Raw genomic sequence first — 23,351 nt, forward strand, 5'->3', positions numbered from 1 at the left:
ATAAATAGGGCTACAACGTTGTTATTGTACTTTTAATAGAATTCGTATTCTCTATGGCTATAACTGAAATCTCTGAAGTCATTATATGTATTGTCTTCAAAAGTAATTATTATTCTGCCTACTGCATTTCTAAGTATGATGTGAGGATACCGCTTGGTATTATTATGGAATTGCATAGTTTGGTGAGCACTACATTCCTGCTCCATTTCAAATCAAACAGTCAATGGCAGTATTTTCCACTGATGGAAGCTAGATTGAGCCTGTGCGGTTAATCACAGACAATACCACTTCATTTTTTATGAAACATATGATAGATTTTTTCTGCAAAAGGCTTTGTTTCATCCAACCTCTTGTCACCATAACTCTGAGTGCATTATGGTGTTTAATACTGAAAGAATAGTCACAAATGCAAATTAATGACTGCAGAGCATAGCAAAGTTTGATAAAGACTAAATTGCCTGTCAAAACTTCTTCTTGCATTTCCTAAATTTAATCTTAGGCTTATTATCATCATTATTTATAAAAACGCCAGCTATAACCTTGCACCCATACAAAAAGAGAATTATCAAAGGTGAGTGTCTGTATTTCACCTAGACTTAAATAGCTTTCAGAAGTCTCCTCTAAATATGAACCTTCTAGCATATCTTTCCAGTTGCATTTTTATTATTAATATTTTACTCATAAAGCAGAATAGTCATAAGTTGGATAGGTTTTTGGTAGCATGTCTCCACTTTTCAGGGAGGTATGTTAGTATCCTGCTAGGAGTTTACCATACACGTATATCCAGCTGGATACCAAACTGCACATACAAATATTTCCTGTACACAGGATTGTTCGTCTGATCCAGCTATTTGGCTTTGCATGTGTAATGCTACCCACCTGCAAAAGCAACAGTGCTTTTCAGCTGATCGGGAGCCAGAGTGGAGCCTGTGATTGATTGATTGATTGATTGATTGATTTAAAAACATGTATAAGCATCTTCATATTCTTTTTAACTCTAAGATTTAGTCCCTGTCCTTACAACAGCTGAAAACAACAATTGCAAATTGTTTGGAAGGACTTTAATGAACATTCTTTAATGGGTGCATATACTTGGATGGGAGTCAGAGATTTTAATGGATGTCATCAAAATTGATAAATTCTAACATGCTATGTTTCAAATTTCACTCTGCAGTTGAGGGAAATTTGACATTTTGGAAAATAATACACTTTCTGTATATTATGGATGTTATGAGCACTTGTAAGCATTTGTCCTCAAATGTTTCTGAGCAGCATCAGGAAAAGCACAGTCCTGTGCTTGCCTTCTTTCTTTCTTTCTTTCTTTCTTTCTTACTTATTAATGTTGCAATACTTATATGAAATCTTTACATAGTGATACATATACATTATATTTGTAAATTCGCATTTTCACATTTCATTATGTGCCAACATTTATCCATTTCTTTCTCTCTTTTGCTTCTTATTTCTTGCCCTGTGTCTTCCCTCCACCCGTGCATGACTTCCTTGTTATTATTTTGTAACTTTATTATTGAGATTGTATTTTTGTATCTTAATAATTAAACATTCATTCTTATATATCTGCTTGACATAACTTAGCTTTGTGAAATCAGTCAACTTTGAACAATGCTCTGCTCACCTGGACCTTGCAAACTGTCTCGCTCTTTGCCTAAAAATAAGGACAAGCCCTATTGGATCAAAGGTCCATTTAGTCCACATATGGTTCTCACAGTGGACAACCAAATACTTATGGAAGATTCATGGGTGGGATATGAGTGCAACAGCACTCTCCTACTCATGTGCCTGAGCAAGTGGTATTCAGAGACATGCTGCCTCCAATACTGGAGATAGAACACAGCCATCATAACTAGCAACCATTGGTAACCTTTTCCTTTTAAAGCCATAAATGTTGGCAGCCATTACTGTATCTTGTTATAGCAAATTCCATAATTTAATTATGTGCTGCATGTAAAAGCACTTTTTTTTCTTTTGTCTGTCCCAAATATTCCAACATTCACCTTCATTAGATGATCCCAGACTCTAGTATTATGGGGAAAATATTCTCTTTATCCACTTCCTCTTCAGCATAATTTTATACGCTACTTATCATGTCCCTTCTTCTTCAACCTTTTTCTAAACTAAAAAAACCTCATGTGTTTTTATATAGGGATTTGCTTCAGCTCCTTGATCACTTTAGTTACCCTTTTATGACTACTTTACAGCTCTACACTATCCTTTTTGAGATGCAGCAAGCAACCAGATCTGTACATATGAGGATAGGAATGCTAGGCAGGACAGTCAAGTGGATAAAAGAAAATGAGGACAAAGAAGGTAGAAACCAGAAAGGAGGGAGATGAGAACGAATGGAAGAGCCATGCAGTTGAAGAACAGACTAGCCAAGGCCAAAATAGGAGTGGGGCAAACAATTTTACAAGGGTGATAGAGACAGGAAGTGCTGGGCACAATGGCTAAGAAGGAAGTTAAGAGACCAAGTGAGGGATCCAAGGGCAGAGTCAGCTCCAGGCTATGCAGCACTCCTCCGTGAACAGAACACTGCCTCCTCAATGTTGTTGCTGCTACCCATTCGCTTGCCCAGCATACACCACCACCCAGAAGGCAACAACCTGAGAAGCAGGGTATGCCTTTCCTTCTCCTTGCCTTTGTCAGTGACTGCTCATTTACAGGAACAGCAAGGATAAGGGAGTTTTGATAAGTGGCAGGAGGCCAGCTCCATGGGTGCAGGCATCCGCTGATATTTTTCAGGACTGGGAGGAGTGAATACTCCAAATAAACAAAAACAAAGAAGCATGCGTAACTGAAAAGTGCTAGCAGGCAAGATTCTCACAAAAGAAGCAAGGAAACAATTTGCCTGCAAAATTTGCCTCATGTTGTTAGGTTTACCCAGGGAGGGGGCAACTACCACCCCTTGCACCATCCCCATGGACACCCATGGGGCTCAGGAAATGCCTGGCAATACCAATCCATGATGCTTACCCTATCAAAGCGACACAGTATTGTGCTGCTTAAAATCTAGACCCTGAAAATGAATTCTGCCAGGAGTGGCTTCTGCTGGCAAACCTAACTGGGGGTAGGAGGTACTGAAGGTCAAGAAGAAGAGTTGGGGAGTGGCTGTGCCAAAACTTCACATATTAATTTGAACTAACCATCTAATTCTTTGAATTCCTTCTAGAATTTGTTGAAACTACTTATTTAGCATGGATTAAACTTGATGGCCTTAATAATGTACAAAAAAACATTATTTACAAATTATTTCATTTTTGTAACAGTTTATACAATTTTACAAGAGTTTCATATATTGCAGAGAAGTGTTCTATTGTTCCTGGATTGTAACAGAAACTTTTCAAGTTAAAAATTAGCAACATATTTGAATACAAGGACAATGGAGTTCATTACAGTTTGTTCTTACTTACTAAAACTCTAATACATACCAATATATATGTTTGTGCATAAGCAAATCTTTATGCAAATCAATTAACTGAGAATTACACCTCAGTATTTAAAAAGTAACATGTTCCACAAGCCAGGGTGCATTCATTTGCCTTGCACTCACTATGCCTCTAACAAATACTATTTATGAGATCATGGAGGAGAATTGTGGCTAGAATGATAATTTCATTCTCAGCAAAGTTAGCTCTGATATAAATTCAGTAACAGCAAAATATTTTGCTGTATATAAACTGTAGCATATGGCAGTCTCACTGAAATCAGCAGGATTATTCATATACAGTAGTTTAAACTAAGGATATATTTAAGGACTTTCCTCAACTGGGGCTACATACACCACTCAAATGAGTGCTGTACATAACTCCCAGTGCATTCCCTGCCAAACTGAGTTTTGTTGCAGTCTGTCCCTTTCATTATCTGTAGCATAAATCAGCTAGGAACACTAATGTCACAGGATATATATGTCAGTTTATGTAGGCTTTCAATAAAGACTTAAATTTTGCTTGAGTCTATGGAGATATATATATACATATATATATATATATATATATATATATATATATATATATATATCCAGTTACAGACTCTTAAATCCCATTGAAATTATGTGTTTATGTGTTTAATTATGTGTGGAATATAGTTTTATTTCAACATGACCCATATTTTAGCTGTGTGCAGGGACGTAGGTGGTGCTGTGGTCTAAACCACAGAGCGTAGGGCTTGCCAATCAGTAGGTTGGCGGTTCGAATCCCCGTGACGGGGTGAGCTCCCGTTGCTTGGTCCCTGCTCCTGCCAACCTAGCAGTTCGAAAGCACATCAAAGTGCAAGTAGATAAATAGGTACCACTCTGGCGGGAAGGTAAACGGCGTTTCCGTGCGCTGCTCTGGTTCACCAGAAGCGGCTTAGTCATGCTGGCCACATGACCCGGAAGCTGTACGCCGGCTCCCTCGGCCAGTAAAGCAAGATGAGCGCCGCAACCCCAGAGTCGTCTGCGACTGGACCTAATGGTCAGGGGTCCCTTTACCTTTACCTAGCTGTGTGCAACATTGCTGCCCAAATTTGTAATATTCATCACACTGAGATAAAACTTCACCTTCTTCAATTTGAAAACTTGACAAAGGGAAATTGAGCATGTATATTTCTTAGAAAAACTTTATCTAATTTCCAGTACATATTATAAAAGGTGCAGCAGAAGGAAAAGGGATGAGAAGGGTCTACCATGTAGGGAGGTTGGTGGTTACCAAGCACAGTTTTTCAACAATCAATATAACATGAACCAAGTTGCTGACCTTGGAACAGGCAGAAAATAGGACTGCAAAAAGAGAAGCATGTATTTTTTATTTATTTGGAAAAATTCATTTCAGAAAACCTCTACATTCACTTTGCTTCTGCTGAGTGGCAGTGCACCTCTTACAGAAGACAACATTCTGCCAGGATCCCAAGGATGAGTATAGAGGCTTGGCACCATAGTTCAATATCAGACCATATAATTTGATTGAAGAAGGCCTCAAATGCAGACCCTGTTATCTTCAATTGAGATTCTTCAAGCAAACAGTGCTTGGAAAGACCTCTGCCTAATACCCTGGAAGACTGCCACCAGTTGAAGTAGACAGTACTCAGCTAGATGGACCAGTAATATGGCAGCTTGGTGTGTAAATTTAATCCTCACTAATGTCGAGAGATTTTCATTTACATAGGAGGGCTCTACTACTGCTAAACAGAAAGAACCACCAAGAACCATAATATCTGTGTTGGCTTATAGAACATAGCATTTACAATGGAGCAAATGAACTATGACATTAATGACAAATTTGCTTACATTTTCACTTATGCTGAAACAACTATTTATTCTGGTTCAGAGTCGGAAACTCATTTTTAGTATACTAGAGTTACAAAATAAGAACTCCTTGTCAGTTTGGGGACCTTCAATAATTTATATTTTATACCAGAAGAAGTGGTCATGTGCAGTTAGCATGCTTTTTATTACATGTAGACATTGGTGGATAGGGAGTACAAGTCCACTGAGGGTTTGAGATGAGAGCAACCCTACAGAAGAAACAATAATGTTGTGTATCTTGGGATTTTCTTCTCACAGGCAGAAAAGCTGTTGTGTGAGATTTCAAGTTGACCTCCAGAATCAGTTACTTGAGAAACAACCCCAGGTACCCGAGATATGTACAAGCACAAAAAAAATAGACCAAAGAACTGGCTCCCAAGGGAGATTACAGAAATCCCACTGTTAGAATACTGTATGTATGCTCAACTGCACCAGCTGGTGGTCTAACTCTGCTCCTATGGAATGCCTTGGGATTTAATTAGCAAGTTTCAGATTAAGACAATGCTAGATGCTTTTGAAAAGCATGCATTAAAACAGAACAAATATTACCAAAAAACCAACTGTTAACTAGAGGACAGTAGATTATTATTTTATATTCTGGAGATGGGATCATGAAATTCTTTGACTTCCCAACTTGAAGATGCTAATAGAAAATATAACCACATCATGTAACATTTAAATGACGGCTAGGTTTTTATTTTGCAATGTATTTGTTTACTCTTTATCTGTATGGTAAAGGTAAAGGACGCCTGACGGTTAAGTCTAGCCAAAGGCGACTATGGTGCTCATCTTGCTTCAGGCTGGGGGAACCGGCGTTCATCCACAGACAACTTTCCGGGTCATGTGATCAGCATGACTAAACCACTTCTGGCGCAACAGAACACTGTGATGGAAGCCAGAGCACACAGAAATACCGTTTACCTTTATCTGTATGATCTGGTATTCAAGTGGACATACAACAAAGCTGAATATTGGAAGATTCAGGACAGACAAAACTTCTTCATGTAAGTGCATAGTTAAACTATAGAATTCTCTCCCACAGGAGGCAGTGATGACCACCAACTTGGATGGATTTAAAATAGGATTGGACAAATTCATGGCGGCAAGGCTATCAATGGCTACTAACCACAATGGCTATGTTCTACCTCCAGCATCACAGGCAGTATATCTCAATATGAGTTGCTGGAAACTGCAGGAGGCAAAAGTGCTGTTGCACTCAGATCCTGATTGTGAGCTTCCCGCAAGCACCTAGTTGGCTACTGTGAGAACAGAGATGCTGGATGAGGTGGGCCACTGGACTTGATCCAGCAGGTTCTTTTTATGTTTTCATGTCTGGCAATGGGGAGATGGTCCCTTGGCTGCCTGACACTGCCCATCCACCATAAGGGTTTTGTAAAGAAGCATAAGGCAGCACTGTCTCCACTAACTGGCAGTGGCTCTCCAGGGTTTCAGAGAGGGAACGTTTCCAATCCTACCTGAAGATAGCAGGGGTTGAACATGGGATCTTCTGCGTGCAAAGTAGATGCTCCATCATTGAGCTACAGCCCTTCTTCACAGGCATGAGTGCCACACAATGCACATCACTGAACAGAAAATCTTTGCAAGTTGCAGCTCATCTTATAGCACTAATAAATTATACCTTTGCAAAAGGCCAGCTATGAGGCTCTTTCATTAGCTGACTGCATGAGGCGCTGTCTAGAAAAACAAACACCCAAAAATGAAAGTCATAGGTTTACTTTACAGTTATTACAATTTATTTTTGGAAGCACACACACACTTTAAAGAAAGAAACCTAATAATATTTTTGTGCTTTTTTTCTCTTTCCTTGTGCTCCATTTTTGCACCAGTTGCTTAAATTAGTTGGAGAAGCAGCTATGCATGAGAGACCGTACTCAGCAGGCTCTATCAGTCAGAAGTCAAGGATACATGTCCATGATTTATCATGCTTTTCATGGTAATTAGCCAGAGTGCCATTTTGCTTCCACTAGCATCACTCCACTCTTCCATCTCTCTCTCTCTCTTACCTTTGGTCTCTTTTTTCCTGCATTACATTTACATATTTCTCAGTCTCTCATCCCTTAGTATGTTTTATTTATGAATATAGACCTTCCTGATCATACTTTTAATGTAAAGGAGACTGTAATTAGTGTGTCTGTCTGCTGGGTTAATCCCTTTCCTACATTATATGCAAAGAAGTTAAGGGTAAGTAACAGTTTACAGTCAATATTAGGTTTAATTACGCTTAATGAGAGTTACTGTCTCCCTTTACAAACTGTACCTAGGAGTGCAACTCCTAGATGAATTTCCCTCCCAACCTCATTTTGTTACCTTAATAGTGCCAGTGAGCACTGTATGTACAGTACTTTAATCTACAAAACCTCTTCAGGTGCACCAAATATGTGAGGCACCTGTTCTGCAGGGATGCTGTAGAACCAGCACAGCTTCAAACAATGGCATCCTTGTGTGGAGGAGAGAGCTTTCTTATCTAGCACATTCTTGTACACAGTGTTACTGGGGGGAAATTGTTCTTCCAGCCTCTATATAGATATTCCCTAAGAAAGTCTCCCATATGAGATAACCCCCACATTTAATTTAAGAAAAATTCCACCACCATATACTGATTTTCACTCTGCTTTTCTCCACCATTAGTTTAGTTTGTTAGTTGATTATATACTGTTTTACAACTGAAGTATTCAAAACAGCTCACGATATTTATAAAATGCAAAGGATGCAAGACAAAGAGAAGAAGGAGAGAGAGATCAGCCTAGTAAGATCAAGGCAGGAAATCAATGTCTTCGTCACCTGCCTCCGGGGATCATGGTTAAGGTCTCTCCTCCTTAACCACGGTATGTAATCACAGGACAAATCTTGGTTCCAGGTCATGGTTGAGGAGAAGAGACTTTATCCATGATTCCAGGTTGGATGACATGCTAAGCCAAACATTTGCTTAACACTCACATACCTGGAGCGAAGAGAGATGTCAGCAACACTTTATAAAATTGTGCATGATGCGCAGAAAAAAGAAATATCTTCCAAAATGCTAGAACTCTTGAATCACCCAGTGAGCCAGTTTGGACATACCTATCTGTCCTAAATAGCTCTAATGGCTTAAGGAGGTATTCCAATATGACTAACAGGGCTTTGTGCTATGCCTAATTTAAAGGGATCAGACAGGAGCCAAATATAGTTTCATTGGCAAAGCCTTAATAAATGTTAATTAGCAATCTACTGCATCTATATGTTAGAAACCCTTCCCAATGTTTAAGCCTGCAACTGGTTCAATCCTCTGCATGTGAGCAGGGAAGACGGGAACAAAATAACCAGTTTCATGCACACCCCAGGATTACACTGAACTTAAATATATGCTCACTGTTTTCTTGAATCCTAGTTATATGAATCCTGCCAGTGTAGGACCATCAAAATAAAGTGAATCCAAAATATTTTGGGTTGTGTTATTGTTTTTAAGTAGTTCTGTTTCAACTTCAGCAGAGTTTGACAAAGAGCACTATCACTGCAGTTTTATAAATAGATTAAGCAGTTCTGCATTGGGATGAGTTTTTTCCTCTCTTTTTTCCCTCCCTAAAATCAACATAGGCAATGATTGGCCTCCCTCTGTTAGCTTTACCGGAATATACGGTGAAAAATGTTTATATGCATATGAGTAAATACAAATACACACACACAATGCTGAACTTTGTGACGACAGCCTGTAAGTGGTTGCCCACATTCCCTGGGCAATGGTCAGCTTTGTAACTTTTTCCTGTTTCCTCAATGTAATGATTAACTAGCCTACTGGGCTATTATTCATGGCAGGTAGAACAGGAGCAGCCACAGCAGCAACACTGGTGGCCTCTTCCCATCAGACAGCCCTGCCAATCCTGGCTGGATATTCAAAATAAAAAGTTATTTAAAAAAGAAGCAGCAGCCAGCAGGAAGATCCTCTGCCAGAAAGAGTAAAAGACTGATCTCTCTCTCAGAAGTTTGTCATGCTAGAAACAATTTTTTTGCCACGACGAGTGTTCTCTTTAGACTAGCATATGTGGTGTTTATGCACTGTTTACATACTAATATTACCCTGTACCTACTATACATAGCAATGTTCTTGACACTGCCTATCTAGAATTTCTCAGTACCACTGCAAGTAAGTTAATTTAACAGCAAGTACTGATGCCACGTAGATGTTATGCAGTCACTATTAGAACAGATGGGCCCAGTATTTCTATTCAGCAGAAGGTTCAGGCTGTATTTGTTCCTAAATTACAAAATGAAGTTGGTTTGAGTCACTATGTCTTAACCTTGCTTATATATCTGGTTATAATGATTACTGAGCAGGAAGCATCTATTTTTTTTATGGTGGCACTGGCAGACATTTTCAAAAAGCACCTCTGAAGAGGGATTTTAAAAAGCCGGCCACTTTGTTTCTCTTCCCATGAAAATAATTTCCCTTTCCCTTTAAATGTTGCTGAAACGTTTCAATGTGAGTGAAAACACTAAAAAAAAGGGGGGGGGCATTCTTAATTTGGTCCAGGTCTAATAGATGCATAGTTTACATTCTCAAGCATGCCCTCTATTTCCCCCACAGCAATGGGGAGGTCCAAAAAATATCTACATGGTGCCTAGGGAGCAACTTGCACCTTAATATCAGCAAGACAAAGGAGATGGTGTTGGACTTTCGGAGGAAGAGAGGAGAATCTCAGTGAAGACCTTACTTGCAAAATAAATACAACCCAGGTGGTTAAGAAAGCCCAAAAGAGACTCCATCTCCTCAGAGCATTGCGGAAGAACGATGTCAATCAACATCTGATGATATCCTTCTACCAGTCAACAATAGAAAGTGTCCTTTCATACTGCATCATGGTGTGGTACGCTGGTTTGACATCATCTGATAGGAAGTGCCTACAGAGGGTGGTGAATACAGCACAAGATATTATGGGCTGTCCCGTGAATCCGCTGGATAAAAGAGCAGAAAAACTTTGCCTCAGGAGAGTGAGGAAAATTCTCAGGGTGGCCAGCACTTTCTTGATCTCCTGCCCTCAGGCAGAAGATATAGAAGCATGATTAATCACACCAACAGGGTAAAGAACAGCTTCTATCCGTGGGCTGTTAGGCTGCTGAATGAAAAGATAACAACAGGGCAACTGACTTTTGGGTTTGGTGGGTGTGCATCAGTAAACGAGGGGAATTAAGACTAAGAGAGCTGAGTGGGGGGGGGGTGCTCGTGTAATCTCACTGTATACAAGTCGTACAAGTGACAATAAAGTATTTCAATTTCAATTCAATTTCAATTTCAAGACTTGCAACAAAATGTTGCAGCATGAAGAGCCGTTGTTCAGAATTCCAGCCACTCTATTCCATTATGCCTCCCAATCTATGGTTTTCCATTTTTCCTCCCAACTGTCAGTGACTATTACACAGTCACCAAGCACTCTCAGTTTCATCAGGTTGCTTGGGTTTTATTCCCTCTGAAGATTTTTGTACTTTTGTAAACTTGAGGTTCGCCAAGTCTGATGATACCTTCCTTATGTAGCCTTTTTGGCTACATAAACAATGAAAATCTCTCCCCCTCCCCCAAATATTGGAATATTCTGTATGATATATGTGCATGGAAGGAAGCAGATTTTAAAAAGGAAACACACTGAAATTTGAAAAGCTACAGTGAAAGCAAAGTGCTGTCAATTAAAAACACACAGCGTACAGAAAGACCAAATTAACCATAGTGGATGAAGATTACAGCAAAAGATATAACTGATTTCTCCTATTATTCAGCATATAGAGCAATATATGGATTTATAGATAATCAAAGTTAGGATAACATTTCATGGAACTCCTCACTTTTTTTGTTTCTCCTCATTTAAAATCTTGCTCACAACCCTGCCCAATATCCCATCCAATTGTTATATTTGGTTCTGCATTATATGATTTAATGGGTACACAAACAGGCAGGTCATCCTTATACTTTTTGTTGGCGGAAATATAAATAAAAGAAAGGGAAAGGGAAATGAGATTGGTTGATATTAATGGTCTCTTGTTTTTGTTTTTATTTAAAGAAGTTAGTAAAAACAGAAATGTAGCTGAGGCAATAAATACACATCCAACTTTTAAAATATCTCCATATTTTAAACTTGAAGCTGTAAAAGTCCTGTCTGTCCATTTGACTGTACTCATTAAGGCTCCTTTAATTAACAGTATAGGAAATTAAACACAAAGTAAGACCCATAAAAATTAAACTGAAAAAGCATGTGGAATTAGGAGTTTGCATTTTCCATCCCCGCAGGCTTGAAAGCTTGAAAGTCATGGAAAAGGTTGATTAGAAGAGTCGGGAAAACTAGATGCCTTCTTCCCTAAACACTCACATGACAGCTATCTCCTAGCATTCAGCATACATTGCAGCTCAATATTACACACAGATTTATAGTTTCCCTGCAGTTTCCTCTCTCTGCTTCTGCTATATGAATTCTCAAGCCCCACAGCCCCACTCCAGTAATTACGTCCAAATAAAGGAAAGGGAATGAAAGACGTGAAAGAGGTTTAACAGTTTTACACTATCCTGAGCAAGCTTGGTGCCAAATTGGTGAGCTGCTGGAGATTCAAATGCACATTACTGCAGGAGTTTGATTTAAAGATTGCTGACAGTTTTAACATTCTGCACTTGAATGTACTGTTCGTGGATACAAAAAAAAATGTGAATCTCTTACACAGTTAAATCAAATTAATGTTCAGTACAACTAAATAAAAATAGCTGGGCTGTGGAATTCTAAGAAATTATAAACAAGAGTCCAACTCCTTCATATCAACACATAATTCAGGTGCTAGAGGTGAACCTTAAGGTTTCACTGGCATCTAGGATCATTGGGATGTTTTATTTAAATGGGACTTCAGAAAATTTCACTCCTAGGGCTACATTTAGTAGGCATAAACCTACTAAAGATCAGTACTTAATTATTTGTTTTCAAGCAGTGTTACAACCAATACTTTAGCTAATTAATGTTCTCCTCTGCACCACTTGGCAAAAATGAGCAAAAAATGTGCTCTTATCTACTGCTAGCTATGCTTCCCACCTTTAGATAAATACAAAGGGAGATAAATTATACACACATACCATTTTAAACATTTCTAAGCCATCCTTCAACAAAGGACAATTCATAAAACAATATATAACACAAGAATCAAAATAAAATGTTCCTAACAACCTATGAATGGATTGTGCATTTCGATATTAGCAATGGATATTATTATTTTGCTTACAATCTCACACACATTTTTTTCAGTGATGACTAATAAAGCTGATCCATGGCTTTCAATAGATTGACATAAAATAAAATAAAATAAGGGTGGCCTCTTACTTGAGGACAGGGAGCTGACTTTCCAGACTGAAGGATGCTGCCAATGCAAGTATTGTGTTTGCCTAAATTCATCATTTCATATTTCAAAGGCAAAATGGAGAAGAGGCTGAATACATAAAAGGCTACATTTGCACAACACACTAAACCACGGTTCAGCGGTGCTAAGTCCATCCACAAGAAAGAGCCCAAACAAAGCCTTGAACTCATATACTCCTCCCACAAGGCACGAGAAGGCAGAGGATCCCACAGGGAAAGGTAGGAGGAGCTTGTACTGAGCTACTAGTCCTGAGAAGGGTTAGAAATGAACTCTGCCTTTGGTCAACTCCCCCGTTTGGAAAAGTGGAATTTCTACAGAGTAAATTCTCTGGCCTGAATAAGGGTGGTTTTCCTGCACTTCACAGCCTCCCACTTAGTGTGCTCCTCACGCTACTGGACTGGTGAGTCAGTGTGGGAGGCACTTCATTTTGAAGGCTCAGGAAACCAAAAACTCGGTCAGCCTAGGTGTCCTGGCCACTGCAGGACTATGGGGTCTTGAAAAGGGAGAGGCACGTGAGCCTCAGGCTTTGCCCAGGCTCCTCCCTGCTCATTCACGCAGTGCTAAACTGTGGTTCCGCATTATATGTGAGCTAGGTGAATTATGTTCGTATGTCTCACTCATATATATATATATATATATATATATATATGTATATATATATATATGAAGGTAAAGGAACCCCTGACCATTAGGTCCAGTCGTGACCGACTCTGGGGTTGCGGCGCTCATCTCGCTCTATGGGTCCGGGTCATGTGGCCAGCATGACTAAGCTGCTTCCGGCGAACCAGAGCAGCGCATGGAAACGCCGTTTACCTTCCCGCCGGAGCGGTTCCTATTTATCTACGTGCACTTTGACGTGCTTTCGAACTGCTAGGTTGGCAGGAATATATATATATATGTATGTATGTATGTATGTATGTATGTAGGTGAAATCCATTGATTTCAGTGGATTTATGCTTGACCAGCATAATTTACATCACATTTCCAGTGCAAGCTGTCATATTAGTTCAATCCCTATTCTATAAATGCCTCCAGTATTCAAAATTTAAGTTATTTCTAGTAGTAAACACATTCTATTGAAGAAAGAAACAAAAAAAGAATGCTTAAAAATTAAAGTTGTAGCAGTGTGGGAGACATTTAACAAAATTTTGCAATGCTACAAATAATTTAAAAACCACCTGTCCAAGATTCAGTACTCCAAATAACTTCTGAAACATGTATAATTACACCATATAGGAAACTAGCAAGGTCTGCTGCTTTTAATTCTGTGATTATAATGGAATAATGGGCATATATGTTCAAGGGACTATGATGTCAGTGCTCATTTCAGCCAGCATTACAATAATTTGAATGCTCTTATTTTTTAAATTATGATATTAAGAGTTTTTTTTCTGACTTCATTTTGCAAAGTCCTCATAGTGTGCCTTTTTTAAAGGTGAGGGCAAAGATCTCCACTACATTGCTATTACACTGAATAGGGGGCTGCTTTAAAAAGACAAGGACTGGGTCATATTTCTATGTCTTGGATTGACACAAAAAGATGACCTAAGGTCTCCTGATTTTGGGCGGGGGGAGGAACTTTGATCATTACTACAGTCGTACCCTGGTTTTCGAACAGCCTAGTTCTTGAATGTTTTGGCTCCCAAACAACTGAAACCTGGAAGTGAGTGTTTCAGACGTTTTCTGAATGTTCTTTTGGAAGCCAAATGTTCGGTGGGGCTTCCGATTGGCTGCAGGAGCTTCCTGCAGCCAATCGTAAGCCGTGCTTTTGTTTTCGAACATTTTGGAAGTCGAATGGACTTCCAGAATGGATTCTGTTCAACTTCCAAGGTACAACTGTATATTAATCCAAGGTGCATTGGGGAGAACTCTACCATCTCGAGATTAAGATTATTGTGGTCAGTCCCTGACATTTTAAAATGCCTCTGTACCCAATGCACACAGTCTTTTTACAAACAAACAAACAAACAAACCCTAACAGCACTATAACAACCACACAGCATTTAGAAGTTTTAATAACTTCTTAATTATTTTCAATATTCAAGTTAATGTTACCTTTCTTCGTCGGATACCAAAGGGGGTAAAAGCAATTCCTAACACTTCTTTTCTGTGCTGCTGAAAAGAAAAGAAAAGACTTGTGTTTAGTGATCTTCTCAAACGTCTTTCATTTTCATAACATTCAAGTGACTAAGCATTTAGCTGTAAGTAGACACCTTATTGTGTATATACATCAACATATAGCCATCTGTTTAAATAAGACAAAACACCCAAACATTCACAGTTACAGTGCAGGTGACAAGCACGCAAGTATGACACTAATAGTCACCATACTGCCTTTATATTATTGGGGGGGGGGAGAGAAATTACATATGGCATCACAATATGGAAGTGTCAATAGATCCATGGATAAAATTGCTACTCATTTTTCAGTAAAAGTGAGGTTTCTTTCTCTATTAAGAACAAAAGTAATTGCCTGCAATAATGAACATTTTACCACTCTCTCTTAGCCTAGAGATGCATTTATGAGGAATGTTGCAAGTAAATACTTTTAATAATTTAGGAGCTAAAAATTGCACATTTTAAAAAATCTATTTTAAAAAAACCAAGTGTCTAATGCTTTTAGAATTTCTGTAAGTTACAAATGGCTTTGTATTAACTGGTGAAACTTCAGAAATGTCTCAAGTGTGAACTTAAGAAGTTATTAGAAGTTTTTTTTCTTTCATTCCGTAAGGATTATTATTTTAAAAGCACACAGCCAAAAGTAAAAGGGTAAAATTATTATTATTTAACTTTATTCTTTTGGAACTTACTTTCAGATAAAATTAATACAATCCTAATATATAAATTATGTTAGAAAATTTAAAGTAAGTCCTAAGTCAAGTCTATATAAAAGAGATTTTGCAGTGAGAAGCTTAGAATTACTCAGTAAGAACTGTTTTAGGTGTGCCATGGGTCCTGTTTGTGCTGAGTGGCTTTTTAAACAAGTTTTTTTACTTTGAAAAGCAGACCCCATATCATCACAAACTACTTGTGAAACTCCTCAGTTTCAAAAATGTTTGCCATGCAGCATAGAAAAATGCTATTTGAGGAACACAAGTTGAACCCTTCCTTGGACACATTGTGAAATATTTGTGCCATTCTTTGGATCCAGACCTGCAGCTTTTCCAAGAAACTCCATTTAACTATTAGTCTCACAACTAATCCTTAAGTGGGAGGGTTGCCCCATCCAAAACATCTAACTCTGGAGTCATTACAATCCTTACCATGAATACCTTCTTTCTGCCCAGGCTGAACTTGAATGTGTTCTCTTCATCCAGCACAAAACTGCCTGAATAAACACATCCAGGCAATCTATTTACATACCGCGCAACTGTCCTGTTTTAAGCGGAACACCCCGAATTTACAGAAACACACACCCAGCTCCTGATTCCATCCTGGGATGTCCCATTTTGGCTCCTGAGGAACCAAAAGACACACCTTTTTTTGGTGCTATATTCTTGCCTTCCGGAAGCAGCACTAGCTTCCGGATGGGGCAGGGTTGAGCCCCGAGGGAGGGAGCCAAGAGAGAGGAGATGGGACCTGAGTGAGAGGGGATGGGGCTTAAGTCGAGGTCATGTCCTGATTTGCCTTACTGGAATGTTGGAGGGTATGCATTTGCCACACCTGGATTGGAGGAAGTGGAAATATGTTCACTGTGACACTGAACTACAGATTTCTGACGATCTCTCTCAGCAATTTGATGAACAGCTTAGAAGACAAGACTAAGGCTGCATTCAGACATGGGTTTTGTTGTGTTGGGTTTATTGGTTACGATGATAGCAGTTCCGCCCCAATTTCTAGCACGCCTTTTACATAGCACTACCTTGGTGTAATGGAACTGTGGCTTTTTAATCAATATACTGACATGGCACACTAAAATTTAAATAGTGGGAAAGGACTCTATGCCTTTATAGTCCTCCAAATTTCATAAATGTAAAACTGTCACAATTTTCCAAGGTAATGCAGTTGCAAAACATATTTTTTCCCGAGAAACAAGGAATGCAGAAATGGGTGCTAAACTTCCACTAGATTCTACGAGATTTCCAGAAATGGCCTTTGCATCATGTGAAAGATCACATAAAATGCAAAAATGAACAGATAAAGAAACGAACTTAAGGACGAAATGCTGTCTGAATGCAGTCAAACCATGAAACATTAAATATATCTATTCCCATAAGAGAGGAGCAGGACCACTGCAGCTGAGTGATCCCAACCCTAACTCACAGACTTAGAATGATACCATGGTTAAATGGTTTGAGGTCCAAAAGAAGGTCACATTTCCCTGTCATTTAAGGCAGTCTTTTCAGCTCCAAACCCAGGATGGAAAGCATAGAGCTTTTAATTCAAAACATGTATACAGATACATAATTTCAACATTATGCTCACTCAACTATATAACAGTTAGAAAATGTAATATAAAGATATGTCTGAAGCATTCAGATGTTTAACTTCAAAAAGTCTGAGATAGCTGATCATATCTAAATGGCGTCACCATGTACATATAGTTGTATATTTAGATGTTAACCAAAATATTAGCTAACAAAAAAATGAATTTTTACTAAAGTAAGCAATACCAAGGCACACATAGGGAAAAACAAAAATTAAATGGCACAGAAAGACTGTCAATATAAACAAGTTACATAACAAAAAAATGTTTACACATGCACCAGTCACAAGTTAGAGTAAACTTAACTTCAGAGAATTATTCTAGGCTCACCCAAAGGCTTGCAAAAGCCCAGCTTATTTTGCTCACTCCTTTCTTTGGATAACTGATAGCTGCCCCCATTTCACTTGACAAAGTGTCCTGGAAACTCCCTCAATTTCAAATGTGTTTTCCCATGGGACACTGGAATACTGAAAAATGTAAATGCATAGTGCAGATGGAGCCCTAGCGTTTCTTTAACACAAACAGAAACAACAGGCTAAATGGCACTTCAAAAACCAACACACCAAATAAAAACTTGCCTGGTTTTCTTTTCGTATTTTTTTTTACATTTACTACTGCCAAAAATAAGGTTGAGTGGCATAATTAAATGGCAAGTACTTCTGACCTTTACTTGCTACACTGATAAAAAGTTTTTTCAGCATACTGCAATTTGACCAAGAGAAATGGAGATAAGCTTAACCTTTCACTTCAAGTACTAATGTGTTATTTAAATTTGCCCTAGATATAAGTGAGATGCCACTATGGTTGTAAAGAGGTAGTTACAACTTTTTCTCTCCCCTATCACCATCCCTACCAAGCTTTATTAGAAGGCATAAAGAAGAGCACAATATGGTTCATATATCGAAATATTATATACACACACACACCTCAAAGTAGTCCACATTTAACACAAATTTAGCTGGAACCAAAACACTGAAAATGTGTGTATCACAGTAGGCAGAGCCTCACATCATGATTCACTCTGTGGCCATATTCAAGCATCGTGAGCATCGAAACATGTCTAAATCTGGTTGAATTATGGGTTGTGGATTATACAACTGTTAACTTGTCCCCACCACTTGCCCACACTTCCGTTTGCCCTGCCACTGTCCTCCAGGAAAACCTGAAGTTTACCACTGAAACGGACCAATTCACAGTTTTCCCTGGGGAAAGCTGTGGGGCAAACAAAAAACCACTCAGGCCTGTGCTCTCTAGGTGCAGAACAAGCAAAAGTGTGGATGAGGCCTTACACAGCACACAAGGCAGTATGGTGTACAAAGACACAAACACAAAACATGTTAAGTCTCTTCTCATAAACTACTGCTCTTCAAACTCGAAACATACTGATGACCAACATTCAGTCCCCACAGAATTATTTCAATTTCTTTTGGTATAGTTAGCCATAAATTGTTACCAAATTAGCCAGGTATTATTTTTTTTAAATGTCAAAAGGTACAAAATCTGAATAGCAAGTTTTTTTAAGTGACACTTCCTACAACCAAGACCACAGCAATAATTTGAGCAATTTGTGGGACATTTTATTTATGCACATTAAATTGACAGCGTATCAATGCAAGATGTACCAGGGTAGATGCTGGGCATGAGACCTTCAAATGGAATCAGGGCCTTTTTGTGAAAGTACTCACTGGTAGAGTACCAGCACCTCTTTTTTTTTTGCTGCCCACAGCTGCCATTTTGTCCTGGCACCCATGACATTTTAATCAGTATGAGAGTACCAATATCTAATTCCCCCACCCCACCTCCCAAAAAAGCACTAGCTGCAATAACATAGAAATTTGGAATTTGCTCCTTCTAAATATCTATCTTCATTCTTTCTGTGCAACCTTTAAAAACTACTTCAATACAGTTTTTAAAAAATAAATTCAGAACATGCTTTCAAAGACCTAGTTTGGTAGCTCTTCCCTTAAAACACACACATGCGTTTTAAAGGGGGGAGGAGAGAGTATTTTGTCAAAGGTTTTATTCTAATTTTGTTGCATTATGTGTATCATTGTAGCACAGTAGCAGTGTAGAGAGAGCAAGAGAAACACACAGGAAAGGCCTGCATTTTGAGGTAGAAATTGTGTGAAGGGGGAAACTAAAATTTTCCCTGGTAAGCTGCAATTTCACATCCAGCCTGTGTCAACAGTAACTGAAAGTTATTAGGTGTTACATATCAAATTAGTTGACAGTTTATCTATGTCTAGTTAGCCGGGGAGAAGGGGGGCGGGGTTGGAATATTTACATGGCAAAATCAAACTGGCCTTAGTTGACCCCCTGGTATTTGTAGGTATAGCATAAAAAGCAAGCTTTAAATGGAGTATGTAGAACAAACCACCTTTCAGCCTCAAAGAGAAGTGCCAAATTGCCACAGATGGAAACACAGTACAGCTTTTGTTGACGAGGGGGTATCATTCACTCATGCTATCAGTCCTGGATTACCCTAGCACAGCCAGAAGGGATAAAGACAGAATACTCTGTTATCCTAGGGCCTTTTTGAAAACTTAATCCTATATCTACATAGCAAAACTGATAAGAGACACAATTCTGACTCTATTAAGATTAATGGAAATTTGTTATTGTTTTTTCCAGTGAGGTAGTATTTCACTTATTTGTTACATTAGAGTTCTGCCTTTCCTCCTAGGGGCTCAGTACAGTGCGAGTTCCCAGAAAATTTCTCATCCAGATTCTGGTGAGGCCTCGTCCTTTTCAGCTTCAGACAGAGAAGATATTCAACGTATTCTTGATTTATTTTATGTTGTCTTTCTACACAGAAAATTCACAAGTATCTCTCATCATGAAATTTCCTTTAGTATGTTCATTGTGGAGTTTAATGTTAACTTTTTATAACACAATAACATCTAAAAAATCAATAAATTCTACTTTATGTGGGAATGAATGTATTATTAATAAGTGTATTATTAAAATCAGTAAGATGGCGGTGGTTGTGTTGTTGTTGTTTTTTTAAAAAGCAATTCTTGTGATCAGAGTCAAGGGTGAAAAAGGTTCTACCAGCTCTCCGTTCTAGCTAAATGAGTGGGAGAAATAACATTTCCATGACAATGCAGAGCTAGTGGGGTTCAGTTCTTATATCCCCCTTTTCACTCTCTCCTCTCGTGGAAGAAGATTCGTTAACTTAAAAATCTGCACACATGAGGCAGAAATAAATAAATAAAATAAAAAATCTAAAGTCTATAAAAAGTACACAGACCAACCTGCTTAATTATTAACAGGTAAACACGTCGCATCCTGAATTATTTACTTAATCTTTTTCAACTACAAACCTCAGACTTTTAGAGCATGAAATACGTGCTTTCTTTAAGAATGCAAAACAATTCCTTTAGAAAAGCATTGTATACACACACACACACACACAGCATTTTTGTTAACTCCACGCTGCCACTGTCCAAGTTTCTACTTCAGCGTGTTTTGAGGCACAGAAGTAAGCATTGTTCAAGTATCCAACATTTGCAAGTGCCACTTGCTCTGCATACCAAACTTGTTTTGCAAGTGCATCATTCTTTCAGTACAGCCATCATTACACCATATTTCTGCAGAATGCAAAAGTATATTTTGAAGAAGTGATTTCCTTAAGAAGCTATATGGGGGGAAAGCTAGTAAAGGTCGGAAACAGATGTTGTACAGTAACAACTGAAGGAAACATGTATTACAGTAGTAATTATTGTAGTACTTCAAATGCACAACTGGAAAATGTGTGAGGGACCCTTATTGAAGGTGGGACATTTTCTGCTCTCAAAGGTTCTGTTTCGCAGAAAGGGAAGCAAGAATTCATTTTAAAAACCTTAAACAGCTTGAAAATCATTAGAAAATGCTTCACCAATGAAGGTCATGCACCCTGATATAGTCTCTCTCATAACAACAACAACATTGAACAACTTTATTATTTATACACCACCATCTGGGCAGGATCAAGTATATACAAAAACATAATAAAACATCAAACATTTAAAATTTCCTGATACAGAGCTGCCTTCAGATGTCTTCTAAAAGTTGTGGTTATTTACCTCCTTGACATCTGATGGGAGGGCATTTTACAGGGAGGGCACCACTGCCGAGAAGGCCCTCTGCCTGGTTCCCTGCAACTTCACTTCTTGCAGTGAGGGAACCGCCAGAAGACCCTCAGAGGTGGACCTCAGCATACACTGGTTCTTATATTCCTAATATTCTAAGTCAGACCATCTAGCTCATCACTGTTGACACAGAGACACATGGCTTACCAGGGTTCCAGGCAGGAAGGGGTTCATTTCCCAGCCCTTCCTGGAGACACCAGGGATTGAACCTGGGACCTTTGCATGCAAGGCATGTGCTCTAGCACCTTGCCACAGACCTTAGTAAGAACACTTGTATTCATTCTGAAAATATTTGGGAAATGTTGAAGAATGTACTCTTCATAGTAACAGTGCTCACTGGATATTCTGCTCTGCACAGGCAAAAGAACAGACGTGCTCAGGCACGTGTGAGTTCTGTATCCATTCACTAGGCAAACTATGCTCCAGTGTTCCCATGCACATTGCCACATATGTTCAGTCCCTGACTATTATTGTGCTGAGAACAGAAGTTCTGCAAGGGACTTCTTGTCACATTCACTTGAACACAAATAGAACCCTTTGCATGAGTGGGAGCCCAGATAAAGCATGATCCCCAATCACACAAGGTTGGAAAGTGAAGGGGGTCACAATATGCACAACATTGTTGGGTTGGAACTTGCCATCTTCTGTCCCCTTCCATCCACACTTTAATCATGTGCATGTCCATGCAAATGAGCGAACATTAACTAAAGAGGTGAAATAATCCTAAAGCCACAAAATGGAATGTGTCACTAAAGACTCTGGGGGAATGAGCACCGTTTTGAAATACTTTCTTCATGTAGAACCGAACCCATACAAAGCAAAACCATTCCATTCAAATAGAAAGTTATGGCATCAGGGAGAACACTAAGGTGAAGGAGCTTTAAACAAAAAAGAAGTGACTCCCTATATATACTACGGAGTGGTAGAACCAGAGGGTTCTACCACCTCTTTCTGCTTCAAGAGCAGTGCTTGGGGACATATCCTCAAATATAAAACTCTGTATGTCAAAATAACTAGTATTTTAAATGTTAAATGATAATTGCTACAGGTAATCCAAATGCTATATTCACACACTGTGGCGGTTCATTAAGGTTTTGGTTTTCTTAAAGGAAGCTGTTGTGATTATACAAACCAGTTCAGAACAATGTCAAAGAGAATGCAGAGAATTTGCGGTCTCCAAGATTGGTTTGCCATGTTATAAATTGTTTCAGTGTTCAAAAGTTTCATTGGCTCCTCCATAACCTGTATGGGATTTAATGTATTCAGGAGAGGTACCGTATTTTTCACTCTATAAGACACACCAGACCACAAGACATACCTAGTTTTTGGAGGAGGACAACAAGAAAAAAAAATATTCTGAATCTCAGAAGCCAGAACAGCAAGAGGGATCACTGTGCAGTGAAAGCAGCAATCCCTCTTGCTGTTCTGGTTTCTGGGATAGCTGCGCAGCCTACATTCGCTCCATAAGACGCACACACATTTCCCCTTACTTTTTAGAAGGGAAAAAGTGAGTCTTATAGAGCAAAAAATACGGTACTTCTTTTTGTTCACTGTGAGTAGTCATGCAGTAGGGGCACATCAAAAGGGCTTTGGTTCAAGGGTTCCACAAACCATACAGGAAGCAACAGAACAATAAGCAAGGCAAATATTTTTATTTTATGAAAGCTACAGCATGCAAACATTTTAGTATTTGCAGGTTTGCATCCCCTAAACTGATGCTCTGAGTATTCAATCCTGCTTTCTAAAGACATCAGCTGCGTTAGAGCCGATCCAGCTACATTTCTACCAGACCCACACCGTCATATATGACGTCAATACTGGGGCACATGTCTGTGTGTGTTTTAGGAAAAGGGCCTAGTGGGCCAAATTTGGCCTCATGGGTCGGCGGTTCAAAAACGTAAGACAAATAATGGTCTACAACAGTCCAAGCAAATCATTTGAGAGTTCAAATCTGGTACGAGTTATATCAGAACATCAAAAGTCCTTATTCATCAATTCTAGCTCACTCTAAACAGGAGGTCTCCAAGTCAAGTCCAGCTCCTAGATATGAGCCTGTGAAAGGTTCAAAAGGAGTATTGTTATCAAATGGGAGAAAGATATTTGGATGTCATGGGTC

The 23,351-nt window shown here is 38.9% G+C and overlaps 1 protein-coding gene across 41 annotated transcripts in view; it reads right to left on the bottom strand.

The window, feature by feature from the left end:
• ZBTB20 (zinc finger and BTB domain containing 20) overlaps positions 1-23,351 on the bottom strand; it is a 513,065-nt gene that overhangs the window by 401,062 nt on the left and 88,652 nt on the right. For 23 of the 41 annotated variants that reach the window (XR_014546995.1, XM_083609064.1, XM_083609096.1 and 20 more), the window contains one exon: positions 14,735-14,791. The gene's annotated coding sequence lies outside the window, so the exon portion shown is untranslated. Of the gene's footprint in view, positions 1-14,734; positions 14,795-18,790; positions 19,266-19,482; positions 19,993-23,351 lie in introns of those variants that run through there. The other 18 variants (XR_014546996.1, XM_083609066.1, XM_083609103.1 and 15 more) reach the window with 4 other exon arrangements.

The sequence above is a fragment of the Podarcis filfolensis genome (genome assembly GCF_964270895.1).
Source record: "Podarcis filfolensis genome assembly, chromosome: 4".
NCBI lineage: Eukaryota > Metazoa > Chordata > Lepidosauria > Squamata > Lacertidae > Podarcis > Podarcis filfolensis.